We start from the raw sequence: 13128 nt of genomic DNA on the forward strand, positions 1-13128 counted from the left end.
GTGATTAGTTCCTGAACACAGAGCCCTCATGAAGGAGATTTAGTGCCCTTAAGAGGCCCAAGAAATTCTCTCCATGAGAATACATGGAGAAATGTGCAGCCTAGAAGAGAGCCCTCATCTCATCACACTGGCACCTTGATCTTGGACTTCCAACCTGCAAAACTGTGAGAAACAAATTTCTGTTGATTATAAGCTCCCCAGTCTATTGTATTTTGTTAAAGCAGCTTGAGTGGACTAAGGCACATTGAAACATTTTTATTAATGAATTTTACTCATGCCATTTAACCGAGGAAGGCTGAACTCTTGATTTCTCAAGATTTTGTCTTTTGAGTTTGATTTTTAGAAGAGCTCTTACAGTAGTTTTGAATTAATTAAACTTTGGAGAATGCCAAACAAACTTAATATTTCCTCTTCTTCCATAAAGTGAAGGAAACCCAAAGAATTCAGGCATAATAGACAACAGTTTTATTATGCTTGGATTGGGGAAAGGCAAAATCATGAGTTGTCAGAGGACACAAGAATATAGGTCAAAAATATCCAAAGGCAAGAAACAATCTCAGCCAATATCTATATTCAGTATACTAAGAAGAAATAACACCATTTGCCACCTGTGCCCAGTGGGTCCATTTTTAAAATGTTTATAAGTCACTTTTTGAATAATTCACTGAACAGAAAAGGATAGTAAGGGAATTTATTAGAATTTACAATAATGAGAAAATAGCAAACCCAAATATGTGTTTCATATCTTCATAGTTTTGATGATACATGTACAAGATAAGGGTGTTGTCTTCTGAATATAGCTGCATCAATCGTCATGTATGAACCTGGGACATACATGTCTTGTAAATGCTGATTCTAGATTTCGAATGCATTGCTGATAGCTTCTATCTTATTATTTATGGTTCTTGTACTTGTATCATTAAAGTGGAGTACATAAAAAATAAATTGAAAATTGACAGCAAATAATTTTGCTAAAGAGATGATATCTTAGCTCCATAGTTGTAAGACATGTTCATTTTAGGTTGTAACCATCAATTAGAATGATTACATTATTTTTCATTTCTTCATCTTTTATTTCTGTATTTCCATAACTTGTGTATATACACCTGCTTTCAGCATTTGCTTATTTAAAAAAAACCTTTATTGAGATAAAATTCACATATCAAATTCACTCAGTGTACAATGTTTTTTAGTATATTTACAGGTTTATGCAACAATCAAGACTAACTGTTCTAATTGTAGAACATTTTCATCCTACCTTAAAAGAAACCCTCTATCCATTAGTAGTTAATCCTCAGCACCTCGTACTCCACATACCCCCACTAGCTTCAAGCAACAAGTAATCTACTTTCTGTGGATTTGCATTTTGGGGTATTTTGGGGTATCATACAGTATTTGTTCTTTTATGGCTGGCTCCCTTCACTTAGCATAATATTTTCAAGATTTATCAATGTTATAGAACGCATCAGTAACCATTTCTTTTTATTGCTGATATTTGCTCAGCACAGTTTATCCAAATGTCAGTTGATGGACATTCGGTTATTTCCACTTTTTAGCTATTATGGATAATACTGCTATGAGCATTCATGTACAAGTTTTTATGTGGGTATATGCTTTCAATTTCTCTTGGGTATATATTTAAGAGTGGATTTAACTGGGCTATATGGTAACTATGTTTAATTTTCTGAAGAACTGCTAAACTGTTTTACAAAGCAGTTGCACCATTTTACATTCCCATCAGCAGTGTAGGACGGTTTCAATATCTCCACATACTTGGCAACATTACTGTCTCTCTAGATTATAGCCATTCCAGTGGGTGTAAAGTGGTATCTCATTCTGGTTTTGGTTTGCAATTTTCTGATGATTAATGATGTTGAGTATCATTTCATATGCTTACTGGCCATTTGTTTATTATCTTGGGAAAATGTCTATTCAAATCCTTTGTCTATTTTTTAGTTGGGTTGTTTGTCTTTTTATTGTTGAGTTATAAGCATTCATTATATGAGGTCTGACAATAAAATTAACAAACTCTTCCTAGAAAAAGTGCTACATACCTCATTGTTGAATATCACTATGACCACCTTCGAAGTACTCCCCTTGGGAAGTGATTCACCAATGCCAGTGCCTAGTCCACCCTTCAAAGCAATTTTGAGACTCTTCCTGGAATGGCCATCAGAGCTGTCGTTGCATTACCCTTGATGTTCTGAATGTCGTCAAAATGTCTTCCTTTCAATATTTCATTTATCTCCAGGTAAAGAAAGAAGTCATTGGGGGCCAGAGCAGGTGAGTAGGGATGGTGTTCCAATACAGTTCTTTGTTTACTGGCTAAAAACTCCCTCACAGACAGTGCCATGTGAGCTGGTGCATTGTCATGATGCAAGAGCCATGAATTGTTGGTGAAAAGTTCATGTCATCTAACTTTTTCATGCAGCCTTTTCAGCACTTCCAACTAGTAAACTTGGTTAACTGTCCAGTTGGTACAAATTCATAATGAATAGTCCCTCTGATACCAAAAAAGGTTAGCAACATCATTGCAAGAAGTTCTTGAACTTAATTGTCAGAACTCGTATATTCTGGATACAAGTCCCTTGTCAGGTATATGATTTGCGAATACTTTCTGCCATTCTGTAGGTTGTCTTCATTTATTTGATGAGAGTATGAGTTGCAACACAAAAGTTTTGATTGTATTCCAGTTTATCTTTTTTCTTTTGTCACTTATGCTTTTTGGTGTCATTTCTAAGATACAGGTTCTCCGGTGAATCAGATATTTAGGGAAGAAATTATACAGGTTATCTACAATCTCCTAGAAGACAGAAGCAGAAGGAATACTTCCTGACTCATTTTGAGGCCAGCATCACCCACATATCAAAACCAGACAAAGATATTTCAAGGAAAGGAACTATAGACCAGTTTCTCTCATGAACACAGATGCAAAAATTCTCAACAAAATATTAGCAAATCGAGTCCAACATTGTATAAAAACAATTATATATACTACAACCATGTGGGATTTATTCCAGGTATGTAAAGCTGGTTCAAATTGGAAAATCACTGTAATCCATCACATCAATAGAATAAAGAATAAAAACTGCATGATTATATCAACAGGTGTAGAAAAATTTTTTGACAAAATCCAACACCCATTCATGATACCTCTCATTAAACTAGGAATAAAAGGGAACATTTTCAGCTTGAGAAAGAACATCTATAAAAAAACCTACAGCTAACATCGTATGTAATTGTAAGAAACTAGAAGCTTTTCTGCTAAGATCAGGAACAAGGTAAGGATATCCCCTTTCACCATTTTTTTTCAATATCATACTGGATGTTTTAGTTAATGCAGTAAGACAAGAAAGGAAACAAAAGGTATGTTTTTGTGATTGTGTGAGAAGAAATAAAACTGTCTTTGTTTGCAGATGACATGCTCATCTGTAGAAAATCTGAATAAATGGACCAAAAAAAACCTGGAACTATTAGGTTGGTGCAAAAGTAATTGTGGTTTTTGCAATTATTTTTAATCTTTTAAACTGCGATTACTTTTGTACCAACGTAACACTAAGTGTTTATATCAAAGTTGCAGGATATAAGGTTAATACACAAAAGTCAAATCACTTTCCTCTATACTAGCAATAAGCAAGTGGAATCTGAAATTAAAAACACATTACCATTTACATTGACACCCCCCAAATGGAATAGGTATAAATCTAACAAAATATGTACACTATCTATATAAGGAAAACTACAAAACAGAAAAGAAATCAAAGAAGAAGTGGAGATATTCCATGCTTATGGATAGGAAAATGCAATAGTGTCAAGATGTCAATTCTTACTAACTTGATCTATAGATTTAGTGCAATTGCATTAAAATCCCATCAAGTTAGTTTGTGGATATCAACAAACTGATTCTAAAATTTTATTTTGAATTTGTATAAAAGTTTATTTGAGCCAAACTGACAACATATGCTGGGGAACAAGATCTCTAATGCTCCTGATTCTAAATTTCATATGGAGAGGTAAAAGACCCAGAAGAGCCAATGGAATATTGGAGAAGAACAAAGTTGGAGGACTGGTACTGTCCAACTTCAAGACTTACTCTAAATATACAATAATCAAGACAGTGTGGTATTGGCAAAATAATAGATCAATGGATCAGTGAAACAGACTAGGGAGCCTAGAAAATGGACCCTCATAAATACAGTCAACTGATCTTTGACAAAGGAGCAAAGGCAATACAGTGCAGCAAAGATAGCCTTACAACAAATGCTAGAACAACTGGACATCCACAAACAAAAAAAAAAGATAAAATGAATCTGGACACAACTTACATCGTTCACAAAAATCAACCTAAAATAGATTATAGAGCTAAATATAAACTACAAAACTATAAAACTCTTAGAAGATAACAGAGAAAATCTGGACCTTTGATATAGCAATGACTTTTTAGATACACCAAAATCATGATCCATGACAAAAATACTTAATAAACTGTTAGCAGTCATGGAGTAGGGTTCTGTTTTCCTGTTCCAAATAGGTTATTTTCTCTGAGTACACACTAGATCTTTATAGAACTTGAAGCTGTTTCCCTAACAGGTCCAATGAGTGTTTCAAAGTCATAGATTCCATACTCAGGGAGCAGGCATTTGGCCTTCGGTCTAGTTAACTCTCTTGCCTGTTCACTGCACAACAGTGGAGGACCTCAATGCACTGCATAAGCCATCAGGTGACAGAATATTTCAGGAGAGATCCTTCATATTTCTTTGTCTTTTGGACAAGATGCTCTTCAACTGACAGGGTAAACAGGTTTTATCCTCTAGTTTCTTTTGGTCTCATAAATTCCTTTGTATGATGTACTCATTGCATGCATACAGGTGTTCTTTCTGCTCCCCCTATTTGTCTCTGTAGGGAGAGAGGTTCTATAAAATGGGGGGCAGTAGAGGGAGTCCATTGAGTGCTTCCTAGCTGCAGCTGCTTTTCTCCTAAAATACCTCAAATTAGTGTGCTATTATGAGGGTTAATTTTCATTCCAGGATTATCTCATCTAATCTATATTAGAAATGTCTAATCTTCCTATTGACATTTACCCTTTTTCTGTTTTTCATTTCAAAGGACTCTCCCATTAACTGCATATGGCGTAAGCCACCTGACTAACTAAAGCTAGGGTTTAAGTGTTTCTCTTTAATCCTCAAGTTTATTCCCTGATAATGGAGTGGGAGGATGGGTAGCCTCATTTTATGCCAACACTCTAGTCTGAAGTTGAGTTGTTTTACAAACTTGTAAGCAGACAAGACCCCAGATAGTGACTTGGGCTAGTTTAAGGAGTAGGGAGTTACCGGAAGAGGATTAGGAAGCTCACAGAGCACTGGGGGCTGGGAGAATCAGACTTGGACATGGGCAGGAATCAAGGGGCTGTGGAGGGCTGGGCATTTGGAACCCTGACAATTAGAAAGGAGGATCGTGAGGAAAGCACGCCACCTGCAGTGCATATATCCCAGACTTTCCTGTTGTCTCTGTGTCACTGGCCCAACAGTCTGGGCCCTTTCAGAATAAGTGTGTGATAACTGAGCTTGGGTCACATGCCCCTGGGATCTGTTTTCTTCAGCTTTGGTAATAGAATGTGGTCACCAGGAATTAGTGCCCCACCAAAATTACACACAGTCTAGATGTGTAAATTCCAAAAGGAAATCGGATGCTCTTAGGGCAGCCAAAACAAAACCACTGCCAACCAGAATTGTGTTTTCAATGGACCCGTCGAACTGCAGGAGAAAGGGATTTAGAAGTAAGGATGGGAGGAAATGGGGAGGAAGGGGAAAAAAATTGGAGTAGATGAAGGAGCAGGAAACATTTCCTTAAGAAAAATTATGTTTTGGCAAAGGTACATTTATATACAAGTCATTATGGCTTTTTTTGTCTAACATGTTCATTAAAGCTCTCTGATAGCTCAGAGCTTGGAAAGCACCTCTTGGTGACTTACAAGTACAGCCATCTTTTTTCACCACCAGATGGTGCTTTAACATATAGATAGTATGACACGGGACCTGGGGACATTCCCAAACACCTTCTGTTTAAAAAGTGCTTTTGTGTAATAGTCATTCAAGAAATATTGAGTTCGTATTGGAAATGAGAAATGTGAGCCCAGATAACGGACACCTGTACAGATGCGGAGGGCAAGGTTTTAATAAGAGCTGAGACTTGGGCACCAGTACGTGATAGAAATTAGGAGGGGACTTCCCACTTAAGAACAACCAAAGAGGTAGAGAGGCTTGAGAAAGCACAGTGCCTTCTATGAGGAATTGCAAGTGGTGGACTAGGAATGGAGAGAGGGAGAGTGTTCCAGGTGGGGGAAACAGGATGAGCAAAGGTGGGAAATATGTATGCATACGTTTAGATTCAACTGTGGCTATTAAAAAATAGTTTATATAACAATTTATTACTATTTAATTGTTTATCTTGTCTCGCTCATCTCAATTTTTTATTAGGTTTTATTTTAGAACAATTTTAGATTTACAGAAAACTTTGAACAAAGAGTACAGAGGAACTATACATTTTCAACTAATATAAGTCCACCTTCAAATAACACTGTTCCATTTCCCGTATAGGTCAGGTAACTTAGAGTATCCTCAATTCCTTCTTCCCATCCCTTCTGGCATTGCTGTCATTCATTTCACTTATCCACATGCTATAATCATCCAATACATTGAGTTTCTAACCTATGTCATTTTACTTTTTCTAGAAGAAATTCTTTTAAAATGTTTTTGTAAGGCAGGTTTGCTGGTGATGAATTTTCTCAGTTTTTGTTTTTCTGAGAAAGCCTTTATTTCTCCTTTACTCTTGAAGGATAATTTTGTCATCTCAATTTTGTATCCTATGACCCAGATTTGGAAAAGTGAGCTGTCTGATCAGAATAACTACTCTGACTCTATTCCACTGCTTCTTTATCCAATTCTTGTATCCAATTCCCCAATTTTCTCGTCCTTTCTTTTTCTGTGGTAGAGCTCTGTTGGAACAGACTCATTGCAAAAACAGGTGTTACATTCAAATACTCTGAATCTAAAATGTTTATAGAAGAGTTACATTGCATATATAAAAGAATAAGAAAAAGCCAATATACTGTAGCGCTGATGTACTCATTCTGTTTGTATCTTATTTTATGATTTAAACAGTTGTTATTTATTGTCCTTGTGATATGTCAGATACTGTGTTAGCACTTTACGTATGTTATCTCAATCAATCCTTAATACAACCTGGAGTTATTGTCATCCCCATTTGACTAACGATGAAACTAAGATTGAGAGAAATTAAGTAGCGTGTCCAGGGTTTCCAGAATAGAAAATTAAAGGCCTACAGGTTAGTTTTTCATGGCAGTTTTTTTTTTTTGTTATTGTTTTTTTACATCATCCCGTTCTCTGTTCAAATGTAATCTCGGAGAAACCTTTCTAAAGTAGCCTCCTCACCCTGTGTCCAGTTGTCCTGCCTTATTTTTCATTGTAGTAACTACTTTACATTATTTATATTTTGTTTTCTGTGTCTCCCACTAGACTATGATCTCTGTGAGGGCGGGGTCTTGGTGTGTTGTTTGCTGTTTATTATCCCACTGTGCAGAGCAAAGCCTGCCATATAATAAGGAACTCAACAAATTTTTGTTGAAAGATGGACTGTCAAACCCAAATTCTTAGCCTCTATGCTATCTTGTGTCCCTAGATAGGATTAAGAAGGTTTAATTGTTAAATGCCCTGATACCAAAGGGTGGGCTGCACAAAGCCTGTGCTTGCACTATTGGCCCATAGTTTTAAAAAATTAGAGATTAATGTACATACTGTAAAATAAATCTTAAGCATGTGTATTTTTTACAGATGTATATACTTGAGTAACCATCGCCTAGATCAAGATGCAGAACATTGTTAGCCCCCAAGGAAACTCTGTGTTACCTTCTGGTTGACACCCCTTTTTCCAGAGGTGAGTTTCTGTCTTCTATCACATAAACTAGTTTGCTGGTTCTTCAGCTTCATATAAACAAATATATAGTTTTTACTCTTGTGTTCCTCTTCTTTTGCTCATCATAATATTTTGGAGATATACCTATGTTGAGCATATCAGTAGTTTTTTCTTTTTTTATTGTTGTGCCATGTTCCATTGTATAAATAGACCATAATTTGTTTATCCATTCATCTGTTAATGGATGTTTAGGTTATTGCCAGTTTCTGGCTGTTAGGAATAAAGCTGCTGTAAACATTCTCGTGAAAGTTTTTACAGACATACGCACTTGATACGTTATTTAGGTGAGGATGTACTAAGGAATGGAATTGCTGTATCATAAGGTATGTTTAACTTCCTTTTCTGAAAAGTGCCTGTTCAACTATTTTGCCCATTTTAAAAGATTTCTTATTGACCTGTAAAGTTCTTTGTGTATTATGGGTACAGATATATCAGATATATCAGATATGTGTATCGCCAACATATATATTCTCCTAGTTTGTGATTTGCCTCTTCATTTTCCTACTGATGTGTTTTGATAATAGAAGTTCTTAATTTTAATGAAGTCAGATTTATCAATTTTGTCTGTTAAGGTTAGTGCTTTTTCTGTCATGTCTAAGAAATCTTGGCCTACCCCAGAGTTGTCAAGTTACTCTGTTTTCTTCTTGAGCTTTATTTTTTAGTTTTCACATTTGGGTCTATGATCCACCTTGAATTAATTTTTGGGTTTGGTGTGAGGCAGGGCTTATTGTTTTCCCATGTGAATACACAGTTGTTGGAGCACCACTTAATGACAAGGACTATTGTTTCCCTGCTGAACTGTAGTGATACTGTTGTCAGAAACCAAGTGACTCTCTAAGTAGAGGTGTATTTCTAGACTCCACGTGTTTTTTTTTAGGGAGGGCATAGCTCACAGTGGCCCATGCGGGGATTGAACCGGCAACTTTGGTGCTACTAGCACCAGCCTCTAACCAACTGAGCTAACCAACCACCCCCTAGACCCCCTTTTGTTACACTGGTCTATGTGTCTGTCCTTAGACCAATACTCCATGTCGTAATTACTGCAGCTTTACACTAAGTCTCGAACTCTGATAGTATAAATCTCCCAACTTTTTTTTTTCTTTAAGATCGGCTATTTTAGGGTTCTTTGCGTTTATTTGCATTGTATAAATTTTAGGTTCATTCTGTGAATATCCACCAAATAAATAATCCTGCTGGGCTTTTGGTTAGGTTTGCCTTAAAACTATACATCAAATTGTGGGAAATGGACATCTTATCAACACTCTGTCTTTTGATTCATAAACATGACATAGCTCTCCATTTATTTAGTCCATCTTTGTTTTCTCTCTATAGTACAAACACAGTATTTTGTAGTTGTTAGTATTAGCCTTATGGAACTTGTCTTAAATTTGTTCTAGATATTTGATTCTTTTGATTCTACTCTAAGTGGTATTTTTTAAATTCCATTTTTTGGATCATTTCTTGCTAGTATATAGAAATATAATTTTTAAAATACGTTGACCTTTTATGTAGAGAGCTTATTGCTAAATTTACATATTGGTTCTAAGAGTTGATATATTTTCTTTTCTTCCTTTATAATCATGTAATATTTAAATGAAAACTGTTTTACTTTTTGTTTCCAATCACATACATTTTATTTCTTTTTCTAGTCTTACAGCACCATCTAGGGCTTTTCCAGCACAACGGTGAATAAATACTGTGAGAGAAAACATTCTCATCTTGTTTTTGACCTTGGTGAGAAAGCTTTGACTATTTCACCATCTAGAATGATGTACGGTTTTATTACCACATAACCTTTTTAAGATCAAGGAAATTTCCTTTCATTTCTACTTTGTTGAGGATTTCTTTTTCTTAAATCGAGAATGCTTGTTTTATTAAATGTGCTTCTTTTACCTATTGATAGGATCGTGTTTTCCCCCATTGCTTTATTCTGTTAATGCTGTGAATTACGCTGATGGAATTTAAAAATTTTAAGCTATCCTTTTATTCTAGAATAAACCCCTCTTGATTATGATGTAGTATGTATTTTTAAATTATTTTTTATTATATCTTAAGTGATGAATTAAAAGTTTATATAAAAATAGTAAGCAATAGACATGTCCTGACATTAAGAAAATTGAAAACTGATAATCCCCAACTTAATCAGTTTTTGCTTCATGTATTTTGAAACTCTTGTTATTAAGAGCATAAATGTAATAGAATAATACGATGTACTAATTAGGATTTTTATGTCTTCTGAGTTGACCTTTTATCATGATGAAATGACACTCTTTATCTCTGGTAACATTCTTTGCTCTGAAACCTAATTGGTCTGATATTATTAGAACCACTCCAGTTTTCAGTTGATAGGTGTTAGCATGGTATATTTTTTGTCACCCCTTTAGTTTTAGCCTATTTGTTTGTGTTTAGGATGTGTAACTGTGGTTAATGTGTTTCATCAGTTTGGTAACTTTTCAGCCACTGTTTCTCAAATGACTATATCTTATTCTTATTCGCTCTTACCTCTCTCCCTAGAACTTCATTTGTCTCACATCTCTTTCTCTGTTAGGTTCTTTTCACCCATCTTCCACTTTGAGATTCAATTTAGATAATTTCTTCAAGTTCATTAATCTTGACATATGCTGTTTGTTCAGTCTGCTGTTAAAATCCTCCAACAAGTTCTTCATTTTTAGTTTACTTATGAATTATTTATTTAAGCTTACTTCCTCTAAAACTCTGGGTTACTTTTTTTAAAATTGGGGAACAGTGTGTTTTTCCAGGACCCATCAGCTCCAAGTCAAGTCATTGTTTTCAATCTAGTTGTGGAGGGCGCAGCTCACTGGCCTGTGTGGGAGTCAAACCTGCGACCTTGGTGTTATGAGCACTGTGCTCCAACCACTGAGCAAACCGGCCGCCCCTGGGTTACTTTTAAAAAAATTCTCGTTGAGATATATTTTATATACAACAAACTGCACCCATTTAAAGAGTATGTTTTAATGAGTTTTGACTGTGGTATAATCCTGTGAAACTACCACCACACTCAAGATACAGAATATATCCCTCACACCCAAAAGATGTCTCATTCCTCTCTGCTATTCATCTCTTCTTCTGATCCTGACCCCAACCAATCACTGGTTGAGCTTGAGTTATTCAAAATTAGTTTGCATTTTCTAGAAATGTATATAAATGGAGTCAAACAGTATGCATTCTTTGTGCCTGGTTTCTACCAGTCAATATAATGATTTTGAAGTTCATCCATGTTGTTGTCTCTATCAGTAAGTTCATTCCTTTTCATTTACTGAACAGTATTACATTGTATACTACCTGTTGTTTATCTATTTACCATTTGGTAGACACATGGGTCATTTCACATTTTTGGTTATTGTGAATAAAACTGCTATGAATATTTGTATATAACACTTTGTGTGAACATTATGTTTTTATTTTTCTCAGGTGAATACTTAGAACTTGAATGGATGGGTCCCATGGTAGGTGTATATTTAGTTTTGTAAGAAACTGCCAGGTTTTCAAAATACATTGAACCACTTTGCAGTCTTACCTGCAGAACTAAGTTCCAATTGCTTTACATCTTCACCAACGCTTGGTATATCAGTCCTTTTAACTGTAGCCATTCTAATGTTGTAGTGGTATCTCTTGTGGTTTTAATATGTGTTTCCCTAACAACCAGTGATGTTGAGAATCTTTTCATCTGCTTATTGGCAATTTGTAGATCTGCCTCTGTAAAATGTATGTTCAAATATTTTGCCTATTTTAAAAAAATTGAGCTGTCTTCTTATCATTGAGTTTTAGGAAGATTTGAATATATATATATATATATATATATATTCAAATCTTCCTAAAACTCATGTGTGTGCATGTGTGTGTATATATACATATACATATATATGTATATATATATTCTGTATGCCACTTCTCAGATATTTGTATTGTGAATATTTTTTCCTGTTCTGTGTCTTTCCTTTACATTTCTTAATGGTGTCTTTTTAAGAGTAAAAGTTTTAAATTTTGATAAAATCCTATTTATCAAATTTTTAAGTTAATTTTTTTTTTTTTTTTTAAATTGGGAAACAGTGTTTTTCCAGGACCCATCAGCTCCAAGTCATGGTCCTTCAATCTGGTTGTGGAGGACACAGCTCAGCTCCAAGTCCAGTTGCCGTTTTCAATCTTAGTTGCAGTGATTGCAGCCTACCATCCCATGCGGGAATTGAACCGGCAGCCTTGTTGTTGAGAGCTCACGCTCTAACCAACTGAGCCATCCGCTTCCCCAATTTGTAGCTTTTATGATCCATGCTTTTTGTGTTCCAAGGAAATATTTGCTTAACCTCAAGATCACAAGATTTTTTTCTTATATTTTATTTTAGAAGATTTATAGTTTTTACTTTTAGATTTAGATCTTTGATCCATTTTAAGTTAATCTTTGTGTATTGTGTGAGATGATTTGGCTGACCAACTTATCACATATTACCTAAAATCACCTACATTTTAGTTTTTTGGAGTATGTTTATCAATAGTCTCCATTTAAAAAAAAATAGTTGAGGTATTTGTCTGTAGAATATACATTTTGTTTTGCCTGTGCAGAATGGTATAATATAATGGTGAAATTGGACGAGTAACTGCAGGTTTAGAATTTTGGGGAGCCAAAAAATCTTTCTCATTTTAACTTTTCCCGTTGCTTCTTTAAGTATAGTGGAATTCCCTCTGTTAGCATTATCATCATTATTCCTATTTTAACCAATAAAAAAATTAAGGCTTAGAAATATTAATTTTTTTCAGTCATCCAAATTATTTATGCTAATATCAGGTTTGAACTCAGGTCTTCAAATGCCAAATTTTCATTTTAGCATACGTGAAATGGGAAAAAGATGCAAAATGCTTATAAAAGGGGCAGGTCAGATGAGTATGGCATAAATATTGTTTCTATTCATAAATAAATAATGTTGTATATACATGGGTATCACTATCATATTTACTATTCATTGAGGTCACATCTATGTAACATGAAAAAGTCTTATTGTGTGACTTTTATCCTGCAGATAGTTCAGGCAGAATAAGACAGCGTGCTATCTATTACTTGGTATGGTGTATTTTTAAATAGTCTGACTCGAGTTTTCCTATATTTCTTCCTTGGTCTCAAGA

Source organism: Rhinolophus hipposideros (genome assembly GCF_964194185.1).
Source record: "Rhinolophus hipposideros genome assembly, chromosome: 10".
NCBI lineage: Eukaryota > Metazoa > Chordata > Mammalia > Chiroptera > Rhinolophidae > Rhinolophus > Rhinolophus hipposideros.